This window comes from Falco punctatus (assembly GCF_963210335.1).
Source record: "Falco punctatus genome assembly, chromosome: 2".
Lineage (NCBI taxonomy): Eukaryota > Metazoa > Chordata > Aves > Falconiformes > Falconidae > Falco > Falco punctatus.
The window spans coordinates 119,002,938-119,029,296 of NC_137581.1; the positions used below are offsets into that span (position 1 = coordinate 119,002,938).

Below are 26,359 nucleotides of genomic sequence, written 5' to 3' on the forward strand. Positions count from 1 at the left end.
CGGGACCGGCCGCCGCAGCGCGGCCATCGCACGGCAGCGCGCACACAGCCGCCCGGCGCAACGCTGCCCGCCCGCACGGGCGCCCAGTGCGCGCCCCGACGTCAGCGGCCGTGGCGCCCCGCGCAGCAGCCCGCCCCGCGCAGCAGCCCGCCCCGCGCAGGTAGCCGCTGCCCACCCACGCCGCCCTCCCCCCCGGCTCCCCGTGCCCCCCGATGCCTCCCCGCTCCACGGGCCGGGCCGGGCCAGGGCCGAGCCCGCTGGCACGCGTGAGCCGGGCTGGAAAGGCACGTTCCTGCAGGAGGGGGCCAACGCTCCTGGCTCGCGCAGCTGGAGGAAAGTCTTACTGCCTGTTAAAAACAACAGATGGTGGTGGTATCTTCTACAGGGTTGAACTGCCATGTTTTGTGTGTAACTAACTTCTTTTGATGAAGTTATACAAAAGAACGGAAAAAAAAAACACCCCACAACCACAAACGGGGTGGGGGGATTCTTTAGGCACACAGCTTCAAGACCTGCAGGCTTTTCAGGCTCAAATTCAAACAGCCACCAAATGGGGTTTAACCTGGTAACAGCACCTCCCACTCCGTACAAACCTCCTCCCCCCAAGGCCCCCCTTCCCGGGAGGGCCGATTCTGCTCTGGCAAGCAGAGCTGTGCCCCTGCCTGCCCTCCTGCCCTCCGCGAGAGCTGGGCTGCATCTGCCGCTTGCTGTGCTGTCCCCGCGTTCCTCGGGAGCGAGGTTTGTTTGTACCATTAGGATGGCATTACAAAAATGGACGTAAAACAGAATGATACGTAACATTCGAGATAAATATAAGCTTAGAATGTTAAGTGTCCAGGTAAAGGCAAAAAGATACAAGGCAAAGTGGACTGATTGCCATGGGAGTCCTCAGCCAATCTTTCTTTCAAAAGCAGAATTAAAACCTTTAAGGGGAAAAAGCGTATCAATGGATCTTCCTGACACTCACACTGCCAGGATCAGATCTCCACCTCTCTGCCAAAAGCAGACAATCCCTATCCATTTATGGTTTTCCTAAATGAGACCCTGGAGATAAAAATGGACAGTATTCCTACTTAGACACTTGTCTTGCTCTCTTTCAAGCCTGAATGTTTTGCCTCACTAGCTCTGCACAGCAACATCTGCAGGTATTTTGCACTGGTGGGTACAGAGGGGACACAAGACCAGACCAAACTAAACCAGAACAGTAAATCAATTTAACTCAAGTTCTTACTCTTTGAAAATCCTTTTGGATGTCCTCTACACTGGTACTGACAGAAGGGAAAAGAGAAGCAAGGTGGCCAAGCAGTTTTAACTTTATCACTCCTTTCATGTATTTTCTCTTGTCCGCTCAATATAGGAACCTATAGCATGTCTTTAACTCACACGTGGGAGATTCCATTCCAGAAGATTATGAAACCCAGCAGTTTTTAACAAAGTTCAAAATGACTCCTTTGAAATTCACTGTGCCTTGCTCACTTTTTGCCACTGTTTCAAAGCACATCCTGTGCTCAGCCTGCAGTCAAATCCAGGCTGAGCTGAGACACAGGGAGGCCTCTCACCCTACCTCTGCAGAGCCCGATGGCCTTCACTTCCAAAACTGGACAGACAGACCCATGCCTTCATCTTCAGCCTTCCCAGCTCACAGCCTACCTTTGGTGACTGCAGTTACACTTAACTTCTCGGTTTGCAAGTTTAATGGAGATGGAGACATACATCCGTATCTACAGCTACTCTGATGGAGTAGTCAGCTGACTGAATGGATGCAAAGCCTCATTGCAGCCTATCTGCAGGTGCTGCAGCAACATCAGCAGTGCCACAAGGAGACTAAAGGCAGCCTAAATCTCAGCATGCAGGCTAGGCCAGACAGCACATAAGCAGCAACATGCCAGAACCCATCCACCTTAACGTCAATGCCATTTCTGCACTAGTGCCAGTGTAGTTTGGCAGCTTTATCCTTTTTGTTCATATACTGAGACACTCTAGTTTCACTCCCAGGAGAACTTACTCATTCTTTTTGGGGAAACTATCAGCACTGAAGTGACATACAGCTGCTTCCTTACCAACAAAACATATAGTTTAAAGCCAGAACTATATCAGAACTAGGAATGTCATTCATACACTCAGCTGAACAGATTTAGTGAATATTAAAACCAAGAATCCACAAAACCTGCATGGGATATTGTGCTGGTGCCGCTGTGTGGACCAGCAGCAGTCAAGGTTAAAATACAGGTAAGAGCTCAACTTAAGAGAAACAGCAAATAATCACAAACCTTTTCTAACATAAATACTGCTAGATAAATGAGTCCACCACACCAGAGAGAAATAAGCTGACAAGCACACCTCCAATCCCAGGATAATTCTGTGCATTTCAGAGAAGCTGTTTCCTACCTGCTTTCTAGAAGAGAGATTCTACAGCGCTGAGTACTGGCTTTCCCCTGCTATTCAAACTGATACTCGAGTTTTGAAAGGGCATTTCTCATTTCTCAAATATACCAGCCAGGTATACTGTTGCTACAGCGTTCTAGCCTCCTTCCTCCTTTCCACTTCTTCAGTTCAAGTACGTATGTACACCAGTCACAGTAGTTCATTAGATAAAGAGCAGCAAACTCTGGCACGCTTGACGTGACAGCCAAAGACAATTCATTCCAGAAACCTAGAAAACACCAGAAGCACTTTAAAAAAACCAAGAGTATTCTTAGCAAATAAAAATCATTAACCAGTTTATGAGGTTGATGTACAAATCACTTAAGGTCCATCTTTAACATCTGCAATGCACATCTCTAACAACAAAGGCACATCTTTAACTTCAGTCTATCTTGACTTAGTAACGACCTAAAACATTCTCATACATGTTTTTAAATAACTTGCTATTATTTATTTTGCAAACAATTTTATAAGTGTTCTGAAAGACCCTCCTCTATCAGTCCACTTCGGTCTTACTATTGAAAAGGCTTCATCCTTAAGATAAAACAGGTCGTACAAGGAAAACTGGAGAGACACCAGTTAAAGTACTGCATTGTTTTCAGTACAAAAAGCTCCATTTCTTTAACCTTGCCTTTCTACGCAAGCAACTTCCCTGAGAAACTAGAGTAGCATCTACTTGTACTTCAAGTAATTACTCTCTGCTTCTTTGCCTCTTCTAAGTTTCCTTGACTGAGGTCATCAAAATAACAAGTACATCTTCAAATCGAAGTTTATCATTTGTACGATTTCAGGGGCAGGACCGTGAAAGTCCTTGTTAGGCAACCACTGTTCTCAAAGTGAAACAGCTTGTACTTAACGCTACCGAACAGTTAGATTTCTGTCACTCTCTTTGCTGGCTAGTGTTATTACCCTGCCCAGAGGTCTCCAATTTCCGTATAGATACAGTGTTCAATCAGCAGTTTTTACACTGCTGTCATTACTTCCTATGGGTCTCCAGAAGTAACTAAGAAGATCAGCCCATTGTTGGTAGGCTTACATTCATTCTTCAGGCATCTATAGGACATTTTTTTAGTGTTTTTAAAGTAATAATAATAATAAAAAAAATGTTGAAAACCCACTACTTTAAGTTGTGTCAGCTTTTTTCTTGCAGGGAAAAATACATGGTCATGAACAGGGATCATCTAACGTATAATCATCCTTTAGCTACTAGACAAGATAAAAACCCACCTCTGAAAGAAGGCATGAAGTAGGAAGGAGCAAGCACCTACAGGTGTATGCACTCCTGCACTTTAAACTCATTCACATACACTTAGAAGTCCAGGCACTTTCAATCAAGTAGTTGTTCTGCACTGTTTTAACATTAACTTGAAATTTTTGTATTGCTTAAACTACAGTTGTCAAAATTCATTTATACGTGACTATTTCTGACCTCTCATCTCTTATATTGAAGGCAAATGGAGATTAGGTACCAAATTGTCTCTATATTTATCTAAAACAAGCCAACCTGGAGACAGTTCGATCACAAATTTACTCACTCCATCAGTATTACCTATCTTCTCCTGAACTGACATGACATGATGACTTTTCCTGGCTTGTTAGTCTGGTAGTTTATGAGCATTAAAATTTGTTTGAAAGTGACCAAGATGAGGAAAACCTGGTGAAAGAAGATACAAAGGAAAAAAGTAACACTGATGAATCTTGCATGGCTGAAAGCTTTTTCCTGCTAACCAGCAAGGAAATGTTAACAGCAAACAGTCAAGGAAACATTCTGAGAGGACATTTAAAATGGTCCAAAATTTAACCTGGAAGTGACTGTCAGTGAAGACATCCTAACAATTCCCCAATCAAATCTGCAGTACCAGTCTACTAGTGTAATCTTGCCTCCTGCAAAATGCACAAAAGAACTGTGCTCATGTATACATACGGAGTTTGCAGCAATGTCAATAAATTATCATCTCCAGTGAAGCTCCGTATTTTATTCCTATCCCACAAAGAAATAAAATATTAATCACTAAATCTAAACAAAGTCACTACTCGGCTCAAAATGGATACAATCTCCCAATCCAACGCTTATATAACTCTGCAATACCACACAGTTAATACAACACTGAAAAAGATAAATTCAATTATAAAACATTCCAGGAAACATCATCAACAATCTGTGCATTCAGAAATCGCAGAATCATCATTTTAATGATTCCTCGATCTCAGCACTTCTTAGAGGTTGGATCAAATGTTTTCATATATGCACATGTACACACAAAAGCCTTCTGAGCTATGTAGTATTAACTGCATACATGCAGCTGCAGATTTCCACCACCAGAAAGCCACTGCCCCGCTACCTACTACACACACCCACACATCGCAAGTGTCAGAACAACTTCAGGTACAAATGTCATACATAAATAACGCATAAAATACCCAAGCCAAAAATCCTACCACAAGCAGCATGCTGTCCCTTCTTAGCCCTCCCCCACACTGTTATCCTGAGAAGTTAAATCCCAGTTCTCCTCTGCTATAGGTGGAAGGCATTCAGATACTACACACAATGCGGCAGAATAAAATCCTAACACCTTTGCCCCCTTTTTAGCTTTATTACCAGAACAAGACAGTGGCAAGTTTAGAGATGCAGAAGTTACTTCTCACAACGTGCAGATCACACATTGCATGTAGCACACACCCCCCCACACACACACATTTCCAATATCAGCATTTATTAAAATTAGGAGGATTTTGTCTGATTTTTGCTTTAAGAACAACAAGAGCTGTTCTCCATGAGATTAAAATGCAAAACAGACTTTTAAAAAGAAAACTGCATTAGTATAATCTTCCTTATTTTCTAGTTCTATCAGAAACAATTTATTAGAAAGACACGTTTCTGGTTTTTCTAACAACCCAGTTTTCTTCCTAGAGGTACTGCTGCAATGTTCTGTAAGCATATTCTTAAAAGAGATGCGAAGGTTCAAAGAGCAGTTGCAAAGAAAGCTATTTCACTCTGCTAATTTGCATCAAGTTTTATGGTTCCTATCCTCCCTCCTAAATGGAAAACTGTGATAAAACATCAAGCTCAATTAGAAACAGCCACTACACACAACTATTTATCTAGATTATTTCCTTTAGAGTATGCATAATTGTTTTTACAGAATCCTTCAGTGTTTAGGCCAACAGTGTCACCTTCTCTTCAGAAAAAAAAATAAAATTCCTCCAGCTTCACATGTCATTCACCAAGTACTGAATTCAAAACTTGACACATACAAAAATAAATCTTTCAAATTTCATTTGTTTTAATGAAGTGCTGGACAACCACTATGGCAGCCTGAGTTCTGCACTCAGGATACACTTGTGATTTTTTCAAGTTACAGTATTAGCTTGCACATTAGAAAGCCCAAGTTCAGCACTTATCTGAATATTAATTATTAAGATAGTAATCAAGTGCAACGTAAGACTTTAGCACCAGAACTAGAGCTTAGATTTTTGGAGCTTGGTCCCACCAGTATCATGTTTGTCAAAATCCTGAAGTTTAGCTCTGTTTTGGAGTGTAATCTCCAATTCGTTCCTTTTAGATTTAAGGGCCAAAAATCTGACAAGATTTCTGTAGGCACTGGAAGAAGCTGGGGAACAAAGTAGGCAAGATATAGAAAACAGGCAAGTGACTTGGAGTGTTTTGTCCACATCTGTGGACAGCTGGCAACTGTGCCAGCCCCGGTAGGAGTGAAGATCAGTCTCTGTGGCAGCATCAAGCGAGAGAGGGAGTGAGCACAGAGAGGTCAGGTCCCTACAGGTGGGCTGCCATCCCATTCTTGGCACATCCAGGTTTTACTTCCCTCCTTAAACATGCTTTCTGGAAAGTGAATAGCTTTCGTTCAGTTTAACTTAAGAACAAACCCAGACTGACCTTTCGCTGTGCTTACAGTGGTTTAAGCTATAGCTGCTCTCCCACCTCTGCAGGCTCCCCTCCCGCCCTCGCTCGCTGGCAGAGGGGTCGCGGTAGCCCACCCTCCCCGCCGCAGGGGTACACCAGCGCACAGCGGGGCTCTGGCAGCAGCTGGGCCTGGCACAGCCACCCCCGGGAAGCAGGGCTGCTAGGAGGGTGGCTGGGCCCAGCCAAGGCCATTACAGCCATCAGCAAGGACAGAGGACTCCTCCCTGGGAATGTGAGAGGGGTGGGTTATGCCAGCAAGAAAGCTCCGTGTAAATACAGTACCCAGCATGCAAATCCAGCAAATAAAGTAAATTTTCCACCCTCCCCATGGATTTATGAGATGTCACCCAACCTTTAGCTGTTCTTTTGTTTTACCAACAACTAATTCCTCTGAATGATTGCAAACAAAATTAAACTCAAGGTGCTTCTGCAAAACCATTAATTAGCCTTGGCTAATTGCAAACTCACTTTAAAAAAAAAAAAACACCTTATCATTTCATCTTCAGTAATAAGTGTTGCTCAGGGTTTCATACACCAGAGCAAAACATTCGCTGTAATGTCCTGTGATGCTGTCCACTCTTAGCCAAAAACCTGATGCCAAAGCCGGATGTGTGAATCAGTGGCTATGACATGGTTTTCTCTAAGAGTTTCTCTATGTTTTGTCAGCATACTATCCAGAACTAAATGAGTCATTTTTCTCATTCAATAATAATAATAATTAAAAAAATGATGTTTTTTGTTCTCTGGTCTGTGGTTTTCTTCCCAGTGTGTGTGTGGGACTGTAAAGCTAAAAAAAGTTTCTATTATGCAACACTTCACTAGAAAAGAACACAAAACAGATTACCAACATTCAAAATTCACATTTTACTTCAAACATGAACAGCCCCCCAAAACCCCCCAAACCAAACTTTTTTTTTTTTAATATTCTAGGTTCAGCCACCAAAAGTCAATGCTCTATGCAAAGTACTGATTGATGCACATATAAATACAGCAAGCCTCTTCATTAAGGAAAATCATATGGGTTTCTTGCATTGAAGTCTGAAACACATCTGTGGGACACCACAGAAGAGGGCGGGTCTGTTCCTGCCACTCCAGCACAAATGCAAGGCACAGATCCCAATCTACATGTTAGCTACCTGCCTGTATAAATATAAACACAGTAACAGCATTAACATATTGGCCCTTCTGTAATATACGAGCAGCTTTTTTGGGGGGTTTGTTTTGTTTCTAATTGACAGGAAGAAAAAGTTTAGGATAGGTCACCTGTTACCAAAGGATGCAATGCTTTATAGATCAAAACTATGTCCTCGGTCTATGCAGAAGAGCAACAAACATGTCAGATGTAACAACACTGGCTCACCAGTAACACAAGGTTCACAGTAACAGCTATTTACGTGAAAACCTCACTCTGAAATGCGGCAGCTGCAGGGCTGACCCACTGCTACTTTTGCTACCAATGCATTTTGAACTGTCACAGAAAGGTACAATGGCCCATGGGAGACAGTAAAACTTCCAGCTGCTGCTGCTGAACTTTAGACAAGTCATTAGTTGCACCCCTGTGTCTCTCACCGAGCCAACCACCACGCTGCTCTCTGGGACCCTGGCTGGTACAGCCCAGGAGGAGGAAGAAAAGCACAAGCAATGGCCAGCTTTGGTGCTGGGAAGTCCTGAGAAAGGGCAAGTGCACTCCTCTAGATGCAAGAGGCTGCTGTAACAACCAACCTGGAGAAGTTCAACATCTTCTCCAACAATCACTTTTTGTCAAAGCAACTCAACTACTATAATTTTATCTTCTGACTTGGGTTTAGATGTGGGTTGTGAACTTAACTGCATCACTGCGTACCCCAAAGCAGTATATAAACCACACAGACATAATAATTCCCTGTCAATGGGCACTTAATTTAAGTCTTCAGCACACTAAACACTGTATTGATTTTTCTTTTTTTCCCCAAATTCTACTTTTTTTGTAAGAGAGTGGAGGAAGGATGGGGAAGAATGTTAAAAATGGCCTTGAAGGACTGTGCTGGTACAAGAGCACAAGGCTCGGTACAGTAGTTGGAGCATTAACTAGTCAGTCATCACATTTGCAGTTTCCTTTAATTTGGACTTACCTGCCTTGCTTGAAGTCACTAGAAGACCAGTTTGATCTATTTAAGCAATAGATACTAAATAGATACTAGATCAACTGTCACACACCAAATACTTTAGATAAACACAGGTAACTTGGCCTCAGTGCTGACTTACTTCTCTATTCCATATACATTCCCAAAGACTCTAGTTTTCAATTACAGCTTCTTTAAGGAAAGGCAAAGGAGCAGGGCAAAAATTCCACCCTGAGAACCAAAGGCAATACACTCATCCTCCCCTGCCTCCCCCACTCCTACAAAACCCATGATCTAGCCCTTTAATAAACAGATCTTTTCCCCAACTGGTTTTCACTTTCAACAACAAAACTTAAGTATCAAAACAAATACCAAGTTAATTGAATAATAACTTCCCAAGAGAAAGTACTGTTTTCAACATCCAGTGCTATAAAATAAATCCATAAACAGGATTTGCAACCTGCTAGTGTAGGAAGAGTTATTACTGCAGACTAATCAGATTTTGCATCTTGAAGGAATGTCCAAGACGTGCCCTCATGGCATACAGCACCAACTGTCAGTGACTGACCCCAAAGACTCCAGATGGTTTCAGCAGCCCTACACTCCTAACACACAGAAACCTGATTCAAACCAACTAATTGAGTACAAGGACTCCAACTACAGCAGGCCAGCCCAGCTCTGCATGAGCTAATTTGCCCTTAACTCAATGCAAGTTAAATTAGTGTGCACAGAGCTCCATGCTATCACTGCCAAACCACTTCTGATACTTGTTCTACCCTACTGAAAGCACACTCAGATAATACAAAACACAGCAGTCTACAACGTAGACATACCCTTGAGGTTTTAGATTATGCCAGATTTTATTAATAGGTTGCATTTTTAAATGCTATTGTAACAAGGTGCTTCTAAAAAGTTGGTAGTAAAAAAATCTTTCTGTTTTTCTTTTACAAACCTGCAGGCTGCACAGACAACTCTCTAGATCTCAAAAGCCCTCAAATCCAGCTGCAGATCAGACTTGGGAGGGATGCAGAAAACGCTTACTTTTGTTAGTAAACAGGCAGTATATATTTGCCTATTTGTCTGGCTGGACTCTTTAATTAAGTTGGGCATTTACCAGTGGCCAGTGATGCCCTGCGTTCCCAGGGAGGTCATGGAAAAGAGAAAGCACTCAGCACCTCCGTAGGGGATCTGGTGGATGGGGCAACTCCAATTGTCCCTGAATTAACTAGAATCAACAGAATTAGTTGAGACATTTAAGACAGGGTTTGGCAGATAGGAAGGGAAGACCCTGGGTTTCCTGGAATAAATTTACATTGGAGAGGCACATGTCCTCTGCAGTCCCCTTCACCACCTCCCACCTCTATTTCCTCTAGTAATATTGGGATCAATTTGGAGTTATACAGCAAATGCCATCAACTGCCAAACTACTCAGTAATCTTTACTAGGCCCTCCCAGTCCACTGTAATAATTATAAGTACACCACAAAGCAGAAATCTCCCATGATCATTTATTTATCATTGCTGAGAAACACCACCCACTGTCCACCATTCCTCGGAAAGCCGCCACCCTGCCCAGTAAGACACTTCACTACACACTCAGGAGCCTTTTTCTATATTGACTCTGTGGCCAAAGTAAAGCAAGTTGCTTGCACTACTCTTTCTACCCCTGGTATGATCATGATCACTGATCTTTTATGCATAAAGAAACTTAAGAATCAAACTTTACCACTGCGTGGTTCAAAATACTGTAGCAAGGTAGCAAACTCTGCAAGCCACATTAAGTGTAGTTCCTGTATGCTGTAAGCACGTGGACCTTAAAGAACACATTTGAACACCGGTATCTTGGCAATATATGATCTCCCATCTTAAAGTTTAAAACTTATTTCTTTCATCATAATTACATAGAGGTATGTGGGGTTTTTTTGAGTATTTCAAGTCAATGTAAGTGACTCGTTGCTTCTGAGTTGCAGTGGGCACAAGGCGTCTATCTCACTCGCACGACTGAAAATTTCAAACAGAAGAATGACAGATACAGCTAAGTTTGTTTCAGCAAGCACCAACTGCTTAATCATTCACACTGACGGTCATTTAAATACTGACAGTCAGTCCAATGCTATTGGTACACAACCATGTAAATCATGCTCAAATCATGCATAAACCAGATTTCAGCTGTGTACTCATCAAATGCTGAGCCCTTGCTTAATTATTTACTTTCCTAATCATGACTTTAGGATGTTGATGTAAGAACTAAAATTCTTCTCACATTAGAGGCAAGTGAAAGGTGTAACCACTGGAAATCACAGAATTTTTACTTTGAAATTCTAAGTATCATGTGACTGCATCCACCCATATTATTTAGGTCAGCTCCAACAACAAAGATTTTCCTAAATTTCACGCATTCCTGCAAACAGGAGTATAAAAAGAAAATTTTTTTATACTTCTGAAAGGTATACAATTTCTTTTTTTTATACTTCTGAAGCTCCCGTATTTTGGCAAGACAATGGTATATGCTGCTACTTTATGGCAGCTGCTGAAAACACAAATCTCTACATCCTGTCAACCCTGTCAGCAAAACAAGGCAGAGGTATTTTGCTGGATGATGCACACTAGTGCAACAGGTCTGTATGTCACTACAGAATTGGTTTTAAATGTTCGTAAGTTGCTTCTATTGCTGCTAGAAAAAGAAACACCGCTATTTCATATGTAGGCATTGAAGAATTTTCACTCAATTACCTCATGTGGCTATTCCAGATATCCCCGTCACAAATACTTATATTCTTTTTCTACAGCATAACGAAAAGCAATTGACACTAAATGGGATGGGAAAACTGAAATTTCATGTAAGAGTTGACTTATTTTTACTCTTAATATCTGTCTACTGGTTAAGAAAGCTACCTATTCACAGTTTCACCTTAGTCTTACTGAATTGCATTGTCTGTTCACATAAACAGGGTTGTCCAAATTCCTGAAGATACTTGGCTAATACACTGATCCATCCTCTCATTCAAAAAACTAAAAGCAGACATTTACTGATCTAAAATAAAATCTCTTAACACAAAACAAGAGCTTCACAAGTCTCAAAAGCAACAACTGTGGTCCACTGAATCAGGACCAACCACTTTATCTTACTACTGTTTTGTCTGCTGTTACTTCTGCCAACTAAAACCCTCGTCCACAGATTTCTTCTAAGGTAGGCCCAAGAGATTTTACAAAAATGAGAGACTTCGAACTCGAAGTGCAAGGCTAAGCAAGCATGAACATGTAACAACAGGTCTCAAACCATGCCTTTGATGAGACATCCTTGATGATCCCCCTTGTTCTTCTGCAGTGCTTTACCTCCTGATGACACGATGTTTCAGGAGAGCACTGACCATCAGCAGGTAAGTGGGAACAAAAGCAAGAAAGTGAAACAAGAGCTTCAACAGCCTCAAGAAAGATCAGGGTGTTGGGAAGAGAAAGAAATAAATTTCAGCCTCGTGCTCTATATACTAGCCAATACCCTGTCCCTAGTTATGATGAGCTATTTTGATTACTTCCAATAATCCCCAAACTTGGATACTTGTCATGCCATTTTGAGTCTTCAGCATTTCCAAAGAAAAACATCCCCATGGCCTCACTGCAGCAGCAGAGAGCTCCTTCACTTCCGCAGCCCCCCCAGCCCCAGCTGCTGTGTCCCACCTCCTGATCAGCATTCCCGCAACATCAGGGTGAGTTTTCAAGTTAAGAGATGCTCGCTGCCAAGTCGTTAAACTGTGAACCTCATATGCTAGCAAGTCCCCACGTGGCTTCATCCTTGCTCTCCATTCACAGCAAGGAGGCACATTACAAGCAAATTGCCACCACAAAGTGAAAATAAAGATCCCTTTTGTTGACAAAGTAAGAATGCTTGAAATTTCTCTTTTGAAGTACGACTCTTGAGGATAGAATCTCATTCGTAGGCCTGAATTATTCAGAAGTCCAAGGAACACCTATACAAGGTAGGTTTTGGAAATTCTGGTCTAACTTGCTTGTGATTTGAACATGTGCAACTAGCAAAATCAGTTTATTACTTTCACTTTCCTTCAGATCACAACTCCAGCATAGAACAGTTAGCTCCTGCCACCTTGTGGGACTTCATGGATTTCCCTGAAAGCTTGTTACAGCAGCAAGCTAGCCAGTTAAAATAACATTCAGGAGTTACTTTCCTTCTGTTTCAACATGGTGAATGCTAAAATAAAGAGAGACATGTCTATGGAAAGGGTATGCTGTTCAGAGTATTTTTCTGGTTCATTTTTCCTAGCTTTGTTTATATAGTTGAACTGCTGGATTTAATAATCTTACGGAGCGTGTTTTAAGTATTTAAGCACCTGTCAAGAATCCTAAATTTTGGAAGCTGATCCATCTAAGTTTAAAGTAATACCATGATCAAATATTTGTCACTAGTAGTAAATTTCACATATTTGAAATAGATTCCATGTAGAAATAATACAAATTTAGGTTGACAATCCTTGCAGTCAGGTGCAATTTTGAAACCAAATAATTTCAGTCTTATAAGGGATTAAACATGTGCTTAACTTTTAATATGGTGATAACACATGCCCAGTTCTTCCAAAAGATCTCATTCTTCATGATTACTTTTTAACTGCAATTTGACTTTCTATTTTATGTTCCTCCTCATCCCCATCATACATGGCACTTAATGAGTGAAGTTCTCCAAAGAAGAATGACACAGTTCAACGGAAGAACTTTTTCTTCAACACAGTAACATGCAGCTGAAGATTCATGGATCTCTGTTCTCATGTCTTACATGTCTGTCTAGTGCCCCTCAGACAGGTAACATGTCACACCTACTTTGTGGAGGTGCAAAAGACAACAGTAGCTGCAAATAAAAGAAGAGAGATTAGATGAGGTTCTCTTATTTAAGCAAAATTTCTGCTGCTCCAGATCTCTAAAATGAAAAAGCACAGAGGGTGCAGATGATGTGACTCCATGAACTGTACAAACAGCCTCAATGAACCTGCTCCTTTCTATTCTCTGAGCTAAGCGATTTGTTACAGATGCACAGAAACGCAAGAACTGCTAGGGAGCACTTCTTCCCCACCATCAACCAGAACTGCTTCACTGAACCTGGTGGAGATCTACTGTGCTGTGTACTCGATGCCAACTGTAGCAAACTTAACTCCTTGGAACCTCCTTCTGGTAAATGAAAACTTGTCAACAGACTCAAAACAGGAACAGCTCTTCCTGATCTCACAAGCAAACCATCTCTACTAAAGGCCTTAGTAGCCCATAAATAAACTCAAGAACAATAATTACAGATCCACAGCCAAAGGAAATAACACAAGGAACGTCCTCTTTCATCCATAAGCAGAATGTATTTTTGCTAAAGAGTGAACAATGACAAAATGGCAGGCAATGAATCGAGCTGGCACAGAAATTCTGTGTTCTTGAATAAGAAGTTTCACAATCTCACAAGCTTCCCTGGCCACTTCATAAGTGGGGTTGTCTCCAATAGCTGTCCCGTTCCTCCCCCGCGTTATCTCCTCCTATATACTCCTGTAGTCCTCTAGCAGCCATACAGTTAACTTAGAAGCCAAAGTTCAGAGGTGTCTGTGACAACCTCTGATCACACCTCAGCTCCAATACTGAGAAGACCTCCCAGACTGAGCTGTGTCTTCATCCTGATTGTCTGGAAGATACTAAACTGTTCCTCACAGTTGTTCTTACCCATTTCCATCTCCACTACAGGAAACCCAGACAGACAAACAGGCAGGGAGCTCTAGAAGAGAAGCCTTCAATCTGGATGATCAGGGAATCACAACTGCAGGGCATACCCTGCCCAACATACGGCTAACACCTTGCAAGGACAGCCCACGTACCACTATGCTCTCACCTCACTCTGGGTATTGGGAATACAGGCATGTCCTTGTCACGAGCTGTTTGGTTCAGTCTTTTCCCTGTTCTGGTGCACCATGATGTTAAGTCAGTCTCACTGTAACTGCAGACATGTATCTAAAAGCCACCTTCAGATTCTGGCTACAGAGAAAAAGAAATAGCATGCTCTAGCACCAGAATGGATGAAATCTAACACCTACTGCAGGCCTCACAAATACCGTAAAGCATGAGAGGAAAAAACTAGGACCCTACAAGAAATTCCACTATGATGTGAGTCATACCCTGCCATATCCTCTAATTCCCATTTTATCTCTCTACTAGTCCTACATTCTGCAGTATTACCAATGCAGCCAGAAGGTCCCTGTGCTAACTTTCTGCTTGCCTACACTCCCACAGCAGTCCAGCTGCAGTACCAGGGAGATGAGCTACTAACCTACTCTTCAGGATGGTTTGAAACCAGCGGCAGCACAGAGACTTCTCGTACCCTGACCAGAAGTCCTCTTCTTGGTGACTGCAACTTAGCTGGACCTGATAATCACAGAACTCCCAAGTAGCAGCAGACTGAAAAGTACCTGATGATTTTCAGTTCTTGCTGTTGCCCACAGCATTCTGAACACCAGCAGCAAAAACTGACCAGCATTATTAGCTGTGCTTAAAGTTGTGAGTTCTCCAAGGAGCCAAGAGCATCTGGTCAAGGAAGCATCACGGCATGGCTTCAGCCTGGTTCCCATCTGAAACACTACTCCTTAGCTGTCAAAGTAAGGTTTGTTTTACTTTTTCCTCAGAACATTTATTTTTCCTCAAAAACATTATTTGACTTCTGCAAACTTTTGTTGAGGGAACTTTCCAAGCCATCAGAATAAATTACTTTGTTCATGTATTAACTGGAGGAAGACGTAATTTAAAAAATAACCAAGACCACCCCACTACTGGGCCACTTACCCCTTCTGTTTTTATTTTATCTATACCCACATTGATGTCCTTTTGCTGTCAACTGTTTAGCCTTACACTTTAAGGAGAAGAGAGGGAAGTTCTGAATGTAACTGTCTCCATTTCTTGAGAAACACATTAAAAAAATCACTCCAGTTACAGAATTTACAAACTTCTGTATGTAACAAGTCTTACCAGATTTCCAAGAGGAACCTCACTGCTTCATAAGCCAGAATCCACAATCAGATCCATCTTCACCAACTGTTTCATTGATGCCAAGCCACAACAGCTTACCCAGAACCGTGCACGTGCCCAAGTATCTGTGCCAAAATGTCTCAGAGCAGGATCAGGTCCCTGTAAGATTAGCTGCATGTAGGGCTTCAATCCTGCCACTGCAGTAGCTCAGGGAGACTGCTATGACAGACACAACGCAGGACTGGGCCCTAAAATAATCCAAGTATATAAAGATCTTTGTCCTCTCCACAACTGAAGCACAATTCTGAAAAACCAACCAAACAAAAAACTTCTGTATTTGTGAAATAAAAATCAATTCTTTGGATGGCAAGCAGGACCAGCATTCTTCAGGCCAAGTTCTTTAAGATCTACAGGCTGGGTCCCCATTTGTTGTTTTGTTGGTTTATTTAGAAATTGGTTTTCAGGTGTTTTTTTCCTTGAAGACAAATATTTTTATTCTAGTAACTCTTTTCCATCTCCCTCAGATGAAAAACCCACATGGCCCTTGTCTTAAAGACAAGACCAACACAGGAAAAAGTCAGTCCAAAAGAAGCAAGTTTGGCAGGATTTTAAAAAAAGGTCAACAGTTAAAAAAAAAAAACAAAAAACTGACAGTGCTGGTTGGAACTGTAGAGCAAGGATGGGGGATAACTCCCTTGGTATCTACAGATTTTTACTGATTATCTTCTTAGCTTTCTATCATTTTATTTCACGATATAGCACACAGATGGCTGGATTTTAAATCAGAAGGTGAACAAGGTATTAAGAATTTTCTATGAAATTGAGTTCTGGTACGCTCAAGACTGTGTACCAACTGAGAAAGCGGAACATGTTTAAAACCCCAGGCTGGCACAGAAGTCCACAGGTCTGAACAGTACTAGCCTAAGAAAAGAAAGCACAAGATCCATGGATTCTCAGTCTAAACTGCTTTAAAAGACAGTCATTAGGCTTCTTTGTTACTGACCTACTATGAAACCACAAGTTTAAATCTAGGACCTGAACTACAAAGCGCCCCACAAAACCCCACACTGCCACAATGCTGACTTCCTTCCAGACCACCTGTGCCGAACCTTAGAGCCAGCAGCTCAGGACAGAGAGCTGAACTGAACACTCTGAAATACATAAGTACAGATCAAGCCTGGCCTAAAAACCCCTTTTGAGGAGTAGGACATTTTAGCTCATGCCTGGAACCAGCATAAATATGTTTCTATCATTTTCACACATCTTGGACAACAAACAGAACACGCTTATGCATCCTTACAAAAGTCACTTTCAGACAAGTAAGAAGAACAAGAGCAATATTCATACTGCACTGAATTAAGAAGAGACCCTGGGTTGGAAGAACAAAACACCAGGTCCAAAAGCTCTGACCTACAAAGTTTATATTTCTATCATGCAGCACAAGCTCTTAAATGCAGATGAGGAATTCTGAATTGAACTTGACCAACAGATTCAGTAAGTCCACAAATATTTAACCAGTAAGCCTCAAATCGATAGATGACAGTTCACCATCATTTTTTTCACATACCAACACAGAAAAGTAATATGTGCACATATATAGGGCAGATGTTGTAGCAACAAAGAGATAAGTAGTGTAACAAATTTAACAGTGAGGTAGAAACTTGCAGAAAGTTCAGGAGTTCCGTACTTGGCTCTGCCACCAACCATTTGCTCTTACCTGAACATCCCTGGGTCTACTCTGCTATCTCCAAAATGGGGGTGTTAACACTTGTTCTGAAATGTTTGTAAAATGTAGTTAGTTGATCCCTGTAAAAGTATATAATAGGAGAGCAAAGTGTTATTACACCCTAATAATGTGCTGTTTTAACAAAATATGTAACAAATGACACCACCACCTGTGTTCTACAGTACACACTCTAAAACTTTGTTTATATACCTGTTTAGAAAATGAATTGTTTTGGGACTCTGGTAGGATGAAATTTTAGAAGTCAACCTGAAGCCCATTTCTCCAAAGAAGCAGGCATCCCTTCGAGATCTTCCCCAACATGAAACAGAACTAAGCCTCAGTGTAGAATTTCCCCCAAGTATTATACCACCACAATTAATGTAACTGTTATTTTACTCTATGGTAGAGTCAACACACAGTAATTAAAAAAATAGTAATAATTATATCTGGATAACTCTTCTCAACTTTCTGCCCTGCTACTCAGTATGAAGTTTTTCCACCAGAGATTGCACAACACTTTACAAAGGAAGAAGCCATCACCATCCCAAGTTTGTAAATGGAGAAAGAGAATGAAAGAGGAAGCAATCTGCCTGAGATCATGAAGCAAGTTAATGGTAAAAACTGCAGCACCAGCCAGCTGGGTTTTTTTTCTCTGTTCCATCCGGCACAATTTCCAGCCTTTACCAGAATCCTAGAAGGAAGTGCTAACCTTCCATTTGCTTGCTAAAATGTAAGTACAGAGTTGGAACGTATTTTCACCCATCCCTCTGAATATATTTGAGTACCAGATACAGCACTGCAGTCTTATTTCTAGAAGTTCATTCAGTGATTGGGACACATTTTACTACAAACTCACTCCAGGATCACTCCTAGCACCACCAGGGTATAATTTATGCATTATTCTATGAGCTTGTCTACCTCAGAAAATAAGTCATTTCAGCTGTATCAGAACACAATCAGTACAAGTACTGTGGCACCAGGACACGAGTCTACATCTAGCAAGTGATTCGTGTGAGTGTGCTTCAGTTCCACACCAGTTAATGTTACTGGTATACCTTGAATGGGAAAAGCCCCTAAATTTACAGAAATACAAGCACACCCTTGTGAAAGAGATTTTACTGCTTTTTTTTGGTCTCTGTAGCTGAAAAAAGTTGCAGTGGCATACTGTACCTTTATTCTAAGATTACTGCATCCATGCTTATACTTTCACTCACATTTGTACAACAGCAAAATTCACATCAATCACCAGTATCATTATATTGGTGAAACAGAGATGATCCCTAATGAATCCTCAATGAGATTCATGAACATTTTCTTACAAGTCAGAATTTATTTCCACTGAAGTCAATAGCAAAGTTCTTACTGAACTCAGCATGACAGTGATTACACCTAATGGGGCACAGCTCCCGGGTAACAACATAGCCCCTTTTTGGACAGGGGGTGGGCAAATGACACTACAGTTAGTTGCCTCTGTCACTTTTGAGGGTGTGAGAGGAGAAGTACCTGGGAAACTAACAGAATTTATTTTGCAGACAGTGAATAATACACATGTACCTTGCAAAGGATGAATATCCTGCACCTTACCTTATACAAATTTGGAGTGCTCAGGCTAAGATAGCACACCTGCCTCTCCACTCCTCCTATGCTTGGCTAGAGCTGCCATGAAAGCAGACTGCTTGGCAGCAACATTACTTTGGTTCAGCACTAGCAGAAATGCTTCTGGTTGTGAAGATACGATTTTCTTGAAGTTCCCAAGTATAAAACTGTTCCAAGAAAAAGAGTGGCCTGTCATCTAAATATGGACTGTTGGTGGGATTATTTCACTAAGTCAATCCATCCCACCAACTCTCCAAAGCCAAGGGGAAAAAGGTGAGCTTTAATTGCAGAGACAGAACCCAACCCCTCCCCCATAAATAAAAAACAAAAAGAAGTGAGGGTGTCTCATTCTTCCGATCAAGTGTTACTGATGTAGTTACAGCAATATTTTAAACACGCGCTGCTCCTAGCTGGTTTTGCCACAATCCCCGTGACCAACGCTGCCAAATTCAGTTCAGCAGCCTCGGTGGAATTGCACAAGCTCACACCAACCCTGAATTCAGACCAAAGTGAATTTTATATCCAGATTTTTTAGCCTGACCAGTAGCCCATTTTAGTGTAACCTGGCAGGAAAACACTGCTAAGCACACGCTGAGTAACAGGCTTCTCTGAGACATCTCAGACAGAACACCCTCAAAGATACCAATTCTCCTGGGAAAACATTGGCTCAAATACTTATTTTCTGAAAGGGAAAAAAGCCTCAACATTTCACATGGGGGGGGGGGGGGGGGGGCGGCGCGGGGGGGAAGCAAGTTAGAACAAGAATGGTTCAATCCTATGGAAACGCAGTAACTATAAAATCAGCCACATTAGTACATTAGTAAAGCATTCTGCTTAAACACAGGCTAAACAAGAGCTAATTGTTTTAGGGCAGCTTCATAAAACATGACTGCTTCAGCAATAAACAGTTTGCATCAGAAAAGTTCCCTAAATATGCAACTAGTTTATTTTCTTACCGATCTTGTACCAAATGCATGTGAAAATGAAAATTATGACCCTTTCAGGATAAGTGATTCATCTTACTTTGGTTTGTTCTCTTCTTAAGAAAACGAATTGGTAATACTCAGTAATTTTCCCATTTCAAATTTTTAAGGAAGGTTTTCCTTTTTTCTTGCTTTTTAAAAATTGACTGTTTTAAACATGTGACCTACAATAGCATTTTGACCTTTGCTTCAGTTTTCTTCTAATTTCTATTTAGCTTTCTAATCTTATCTTTTTATATTTAGTTATACAAGACCGCACTAACTGTTGAGACTTTGAATACCCTATACATTGATACGAAAGAATATGGAAATCCAGGACAAGGACAGGATCATGAAACCTATGCTTGCACTGGGAAAAGAAGGCAATAAAAACACTTCTCAAAGTGTGTAACTCCTCCTTCAGGGATGGGGGGGCAGGGGCACAACTGCAATATATGAGTAGTTTGTATAACTATGCCACCAGCCTCAGGCACACTCTCCGCTTCTGAAGCACAACCCTTCTACTACCTGAGGTCCAGCTCTGCATTCCATCATGGTCACAGGTGCTGCCACACAGTCCCCCTGCTGCAGAAACACTGCATGCAGCTGCAGAGTCAATACCTGTTATCAAGCTCTCCGACTCTGCCCAGATGCTATTAATATTTTGGTAGGGTGGGGGTTAGAATTCTTTACCCATGTTAGCCCACGGAGCTGCCATGACATATTTACCAATTCTTCCCCCCCCAACCCCCCCACCCCGCCCCTTACTCTTTCTTCATCTAATACATTCAGCATCTAAGTAAACAACTCCGGTTTACTTTTTGGTTTCTGGACCCCAGTGGTGCTAGATTAATTCCTGGAAGTTGCAGAGTCCCCCCTCAATAAATGGTCAAGAGGAAAGTTTGCAACATGAATTTTAAAATAATCATTCCACATTTTTTTTTTATGTTAACTATGCATTCGTGTAAACAGACAGGTATCTGTTGATGTGTGATGTGTATCTCCTAGAAGATACAGTCGGATCTAGCTCCCACCAAAAAAAAAACCAACAAAAAAAAAACCAAAACCATCCATAGTGTCAGCTAGTGAGCTACTCTGCACTCCCTAATGGTGGAAGATACTGCTCAAGGCATCTGTTATTACAAATAGAAACTTTGGATAATGGGTACTGAAGTTGTCTGAGAAAATATATTCAGCTTAACAGAAATAGATACCATTACAAATGAATCCTTTCTGAACAAAGACAGCATATCCAAATTTCAATCAGATGTTATCGGTGCTAAATGTATTTTAATTAAAAAAACACCTAATTGTAATTTACCTTTAAATTATTACAAACCAATATTCAATTCCACTGTTATAATACATAATTTATATTAAATTAAAATAAACTGCAAATGTTTGATGTGAAAACTGTAAACAAAGTTCAAATACTGAAGAGGCAGGTCTTCAAAGGACCAAGAACATGTATTACATTTAGAACTAAGTTACCTGAAAATAGCAACTTCCACTGCATTTGCAGAGAAAATGTCTTTGCTCCATAAGCAACTTGGTGAAGTTTGGTGTAAAGGTGAGAAATTAACTGGGAATTGAAAAAGCAAGATCACTTGTTTTCCTCCTCATCTGAGAAAGCAAAGCAGAGAAGTTTGAATTCTACTAGTTCTAAAAGCTTACTTTCTGTTACAACTGAATTAGTTAACTTATTAGGGATAATACTTTACTTACACTTTTAAGTGCAAACTATTTGCATTAACTTGTATATACGTGTGTGTTCATGCATGAGTGTGGACAGTTCTGAAGGCCATGATTAAAAAAAGCATCATTTGTCACGTCCTAAATCAAAATTTTCTTAACAATTGCAATCTAAATAAATGTACGCAAGCCATGTAACCACTGAAAAGTGTGCAGGCATACACTGCATCCTCTGAACTAACAAAAAGTGGTGCCAAATGTAGTGTAAAGGCTATATTTAGCAACATATTTTAACAGTCATCTACCAATAGAGATTGCTTCTGAGAAAACAAATACAAAAATACCAAAGCAAAATGAGATTAAAAGCACCAATTTAAACCAAGTGTTTATTGACGAGAATAATTATTTAAATCAGTTCAATAGGTCAAACTGGAATGTCAAGGCAGCGCACACGTAAGCTCAGGTGCAGAGGGGCTCATCAGGGCCAGGAATAGGGGGTGCTCTCACTGCGCCTGCTCCCACTCTCCCCTTCAGCCCGGCTCAATGTCTGCAAAGCCTGTTAGCACTCTGCAAAACACCAACCCCCACTCACAAAGATATTTTTTTCCCCCTCTAGGATCCTTGAATAAGAGAACACATACTGTCCTCACTGGAAGACCTGAGCCGTGCCCTTCTCTCCTGCAACTGACTGCACGGGAATGCCCGAGATGACTGCCTCACCTCCTGCTCTGACTTCTCCCGTCCTCCTACGTGAAAAATAACGGTAAACTTCAAATGCAGCCCTGTGAGTCCATCCAGGAAAGCAAGACTGCGCACACAGGAACTACATCACCCGTGGCCCAGAAACCAGCAGGACAATTCTTAGACAAAACACAGCATCTGGCCAGTTTTCTCAGGTGCTTCCCTCCCTGTGCTCCCAGCATCCTCTCACTCACTTCGGCCCCATCACCACATGGTGCAGTGAAACAGAAAGCTCGACAGGGACATCCTCTAGAGTCCACTTCACTATATAAATAAATAATCTGCTTCCTTTAGACGTGTCTCTCAGGAGGGCAGGATCTTCCTTTGCTGATTAAAAACCAGGAAGACTTTGCAGGCACGCAGGCTCAAAGCTTCGTTTGGAGCTCCCACCTGAACAACGGGCCAGCCCCAGGTAACAGCAAACTAAGCAGAGATGTCAAAACCTGCGACTGAGCACCCAGATCCCATCCACAGCGTCCTCCGAAGGAGACGGACTTTCCGAACCGTGGTGAGGGCCCTCACAGTGTAAAATTTTGCCTGGGTCACTTTTCACTGTAGACTTCATTTACCTTCTGCTGCTTTGGTACACAATGCTGAGGTGAGACTCCTAAGCACAAACAAGCATATACAGGAGATGCCAAGGAAAACACTGATCTACTACCAAGGGGAACACTTAGAAGATAATTTTCCCCTCACATACGCAGAAGCAATGTGCTCTCATTTTAATAGGAAACAGACACATTCAACCAACCGTTACACTTGGCTATCCATAATTTACCTCCCTTATTGAAGGTTTTCTATTCTAAAAAAAAAAAAAAAAAAAAAAAAAAAAAAAAAAAAAAAAAAAGTTAAAAACTTCCTCGCCTTGCTCTCGTTCTGACACTTGTGCTCTTTATTTAGTCCAACAGTTTTAAAAGAACGGTACTGGAGCCTCAAGCTTACTCTTTTGATACTGAAACCCATTTTTAATCAAAAGAACAGAGGAACAGAGGAAGTAAATTGTGAATAGTTACGTGCATTAACATATTTGCTACCACTTTTGTCATTCTTCATTTTGCAGGCACCAGATTTCCCCCTATAAACACCTCTGCTTCTCCAAAAGCAGCTGGAAATTAATGATGCTATTTTTATTTTCTTATTAATTCGTATGCCATAGCTCTGTAATCAGTGCTGGATCATGCTGCAATTTTGCATACTTGTTTCAAAATATATTATGAGCACTTGATGACTGATGTTTAACACAATGTATGAAAGAGTATCTCAAACAAATTAGAGGGAAGAAATACAAATAAAGACATTTTCACTTAAATCAGAAAAAAAATTACTGACATTTTCAAACAAGAGGTAAACTCTGAAGCTCCCAAGTTTGTGTCACAGGGCACTCACTGATAAGAGCTGAGCCAGGCAGAAAGCCTGCACTATTCAACATGAAATCTGGGTATAAAGAAACCTTTTGCAAAAGGAACGAACATCTGAAGTTAGACTTACCAATGAAGTGGAGGTGACAATGCTACTAGTTTCCAATTCTATCATCTCCAACCATTGATCTGCAGTACATCAGAATGCTTTTTTTTTTTTTTTTGCCTAGCCATATAACCAACCTGGGAAGCAAACATACTTGAACAAAACGGCACAGATGCCAAAAGAGGTAACACCTACCAAACCGCGTTCTCACACTTTATCCTCTTCCACCCTCCTCTTAGTTATGGGAACTCTGCGCGTTTCAGCAGCATCTCTATTCCTAGCCCTTCCTGTGTTGCTCGTCATCAGGTCAGGGACTGCCTATAAGCTTGTGCACTGATCACAGAGTACAACTGGTGCATGACCCTGGCAGACCTATCTGCACATCAATAATTAAGAATAATGCGAAATCTGCAGCTTTTGTGAGGAATCACAGGCCACCAAAAACTTCACGCAGCAGATCTGCGAAGGGGTGCACATTGCTGATGCAGCTCTGGTTTTGGCTTTTTGTTTAGGAATCCAATTGCACAGTTGCAGCTGGAAGACTGAGCTCTTCAGTAGTTAGAACAAGATACATTTATGTTCCTGTACTTCACCCCATAAGGGGGTGGGGAGGAGGAACAGCATGATGTTGCTAACTGCAGACCACTGTAGGCATGATGTGGCTCAAAGACCACTTGTGGAAAGCAAATCATAACATGGCCAACCACAAAAATGCATTTCTTATCAACCTGGCAAAAAAGAGCAACTTCCTCCCAACTTTCACGGACAGATTTTAATGCAGAACATCACAATGTTTCAGCTCCACTGCCTTTTGTGGAGCTACTTCACACTGAAGTGGCTGAAATAAGGTAAGAAGTCAAGTTCTCCCTCACTCTTTTCATTCTCTCACAAGGTTTTCTTTATCCAGCTTCATCTCCAAATCTCACATGATGTCTTTCTCTTAAATATTGCTTTGACAACCACAAAATAATGCATTCTCTCACATACACAAACAAAAACCTAGGATTATTTGCTTCATAAAAGAACACACAGGCTGAAGAGGGAAGACTTACTATTCTACTGCAAGAGATATAATCCTATCCATTATCGTGTGGCATGCTTTACCCACTGCCATTGCTGGGTAACTCCTGATTGTGAAGAACATGGATACAAACAAAAACCAAAAAAATCAAAGCCAGAAAGACAGACAACTTCTGACAAGGGATAAGTTTAAAAGTCCTTACGTAGCTGGCAGAAAAAACATACTGGGAAAGAACTGAGAGGTAAAGGCTGAAAGCCATCAACTCAACAGGAGCAAACTACTGCCTGGCACACTCAGCAGTGTGGTGTAGTCACCAATCCACGACCCACTGCACCAGAGGCCCAGGACCAGGTTTAAGCTTTCCTCACTTGAATCCTGCCATGGACCAGTTCAGCTCTCATCAACAGTGCAAAGGAGCAGGGCTTTAATATGCACGCTTGGCCCTGCCACAGGGAACTCTGGGTTTCGGAAGAGCAGGATGAAGCCCCTCCTGGGAGTATGGATAGCAGAAATCTTCCTGTTGCTACACCTGTGTAAGAGGAGAGTAACGCCTCAGCCAGGCACAGTTATTCTGGTTTCACAGCCTCTCAAAGCAGACTCCTCAACAGTTTGCTACATACATATGGCCTTTCAGAAAGAAAAAAAGAATTAAAAAAAACCAAACAAAACATCCCAAATAGGCAGAGGAAGACCCACCTTCCTACTTCCCCTCAGCAAGGGAAGGCGTAGACAGGACTTAAGAGTCTTGTCAAGAGCTTCCACTTGTATCAAGTTCCATAGGTCCCATGCCATGCAAGTCCACTGAATTACTTTATCTTTGCCAAATGAGGCTGTGACATTAAGGGTCAATAAAATGCTGTTTCTTACTTTCAGTGATTGCTACCCTTTATAACATCTCTTATATCAAAACACCCACATGGAAGATTTCTGACAATAAAAATTCCATGCTTCCTAAGCAACTGATTTTTTTGTGTAGTCTCATAAAATCCTGTTAACTTTCCTCCCCCTTGCTAAAAATTGAAATTTTGTTGTACTAGCTTTCTTTGTACTCAGATATGCCTGAAGCTAGTTTATTTTCACATGCTGAATTGTCCACGCTCATAAGGACTTGCTATTATATTATGCATTAGTGTGCTATAAAGGAAGAGGTACAGCCACTGGAAAGTGTCAAATCCATGCCTTTCCTCTTTGTTGATTCATCTTCTATGTAATTGAATTTATAAATACTAAAAATAATAAAATGCTGCTATCATGGTGAGAATATTACAATTAGGTCCACACTCAAACATTAAGTATACTACTCCTCAAATACAACTCCTATTTTAAAATTAAAGTTAACTCATATTCTCGGTAACAAAACAGTAGTAATGAGCAAATCTGAAAATCTTACAGGATTAAATGTTTAGTGAGTTTAGAAATAAAAGTTCAAATTAGTGAGTTACCCTTGTTATCACCATACTACCGGAGTGCCAAAGTAGCCACTTCTGCCAATTCCACATTTCATGAGAAAATTAGTTTACACTACATTATGAATATGAAAAATCATTTTTTGTAAAGAACTATTCCATATGAATGTGTATTTTTAAAACTTTGCTATGAAAACTTATTATCGTAGTTCATAAAGGTAACACAAGGAAGTCAGTATTACATAGTATAATATAACAAACAGTGATACACACCACAGCTTAAATACCATGTTTAGTGGCAAAAA

At 41.2% G+C, this 26,359-nt stretch overlaps 1 protein-coding gene across 14 annotated transcripts in view; it reads right to left on the reverse strand.

Moving 5' to 3' along the window:
• Positions 1–26,359, reverse strand: part of BBX (BBX high mobility group box domain containing) — a 157,700-nt gene that overhangs the window by 123,273 nt on the left and 8,068 nt on the right. Inside the window, exon 2 of one of the 14 annotated variants that reach the window (XM_080375457.1) lies at positions 2,389–2,653. The exons of the other annotated variants lie outside the window; for them this stretch is intronic. The gene's annotated coding sequence lies outside the window, so the exon portion shown is untranslated. The remainder of the gene's footprint in view (positions 1–2,388; positions 2,654–26,359) is intronic. 14 annotated transcript variants of the gene reach the window in all.